The following is a 1816-nucleotide window of genomic DNA, read 5'->3' as shown; positions in this document are numbered from 1 at the left end:
ATATCAGTGCTGATTTTGTAGAATCAGTTCCCCACATAACCACAGCAGCGTCCCATACTGATGAACCAAAAGTGTGCAACTGGAAGTTAAATACTTGCAAGTGTTCGAATCAGTATAGCAGTGCACTTGCAAGTGTTAAACTCGGTAGTTGAGCACTTATTCCTTGGTTCGAACTCTTACTGGGGGGGGGGGGGAAGAGTACAACATACATGTTGCACTCTTTCTAGTGCCCAACTACCAAGGTAAGCACACGGGTGAAAATTTGCAAGCGGACTACTGCATGGATGAACACTTTAAAGTATTCAAGTTGCAGTTGCACACCTGCAAGTGTTGAGCAATTGCACATTTGGGCAATCTCGTGCATACCAAATAATTGACAATAGTCCCAGTTCACAGGTCTGTTCACACCACCACTTTACTTTCACTGCACTGTTACACTTTGTACCGCCTGCAGCAGATGTACATATTTTTTTTCTGTAAACTTGTAATCTTTGCGCACAAGCACTATAGTGAGCTAGGTACGAAATGTGTCCCTTGCCGTTTGAAAATGGGGGTGGGGGAGGGGGCGATTTGAAAAGGTGGCGCGCAGCGCTTCGCCGTTATAATGTCACGTTGCAGTTGACTGAATTCCGCGGGTGCATTTCCTCCCCCCTGCACGCTGTGTGGTGGCCGCTAGGCTGCGCCCGCCGGCCAGCTGGCGCTGATTCTTTGCTGATTGACGTCGTCGTAATGGCCGCCCTTTTTGTTGGTCGCCGCGGCTGTATATGCAAATGAGGGCAAGGCTGATGCGGTGTTACCGTCTGTACACATTCTCTCTCCCCCTCTCTCTCTCTCGCACACACACACAAACACTCTTACTGGTAGAAACTAAAGAAATGATAATTCCAAGATCAGTAATTAATCCTCCTGTTAGTTCACTTATAAATCCACACAACGCGTAGTAGCCTTCCTGAGTCACGCATTTCTGAAAGAGTGCCAGAAAGACCCACCTAAAGTAAACACTTTTCTAGTGTCTATGGTGACCATGAAGAACGAGTTACAGACGGACAAATTTGTCTTCTTACCCGCGGGTGGGTTCAGTTCGCTATGAACAAGCAGTCCTGTAACCCTTTTAGAAGTTGAAGCAATCTTACCTTAATATAATTATTGATTTTTTTAATAGGGGGGGGGGGGGGGGCTGACCTAGGTGAGTCGGTCATCCTTGAGGAGTCACAACGCAAAAAGAAAGATCGCACACGACCGTATTATTTTCAAAAACAAGATTATTACATGAAATCCGTTGTAACTTGTTACGATGGATTTTGCTGGGAAATCAGTATTGTACGTTTTTAGTGCCAATAAGTTACGTCCCGTGGGGCACATACTGTTCCTCTCTGAGAAAACATCGGCTAGTTGCGATAGTGCGACGCGTTATGACAAATATATGTCACAATGAAAAAAGGATGAAGTCATTAGATCTCGACGAAAAAGTTGCGAATGGGCCTTTGTCCCTTGTGATGGGGTAACAGCTGCAAGTAAAGGGGCTTATACCGCCGGCTACCGATCAAATGGGTGTTATTGATAGGATAATGACGGAGGGCTGGCGGGTCGGGGGAGGCGGGCTAATTAGAACAACCCTTGCGACAGCTGGGGCGCAGGCAGGGCCGAGTGTTTGACAATGGCGGGGGAGACGAGGGAGGGGGAGGGGAGGTACTGACACACAACCCTTTCGCCGCTGCTGTCCCGCGCCCAAGACACTCCCCTCCTGCCAAACTTGGACGACGCATTCAGCCGTAATTTTATCACGAACTCGGCGCGTGATGATTTGTGAGGAGAG

General features: G+C 47.9%; 1 protein-coding gene across 1 annotated transcript in view; it reads left to right on the top strand.

Moving 5' to 3' along the window:
• Window positions 1-1816, top strand: part of LOC113211841 (RYamide receptor-like) — a gene marked incomplete at its 3' end in the record, with an annotated part of 99407 nt that overhangs the window by 10381 nt on the left and 87210 nt on the right. The gene's annotated exons all lie outside the window — the stretch shown is intronic.

This window comes from Frankliniella occidentalis, unplaced genomic scaffold, assembly GCF_000697945.3.
Source record: "Frankliniella occidentalis isolate FOCC.00 unplaced genomic scaffold, Focc_3.1 Scaffold141, whole genome shotgun sequence".
Lineage (NCBI taxonomy): Eukaryota > Metazoa > Arthropoda > Insecta > Thysanoptera > Thripidae > Frankliniella > Frankliniella occidentalis.
Note: the sequence above shows the minus strand (reverse complement) of the source record. Positions and strands in the feature narration are given on the sequence as shown.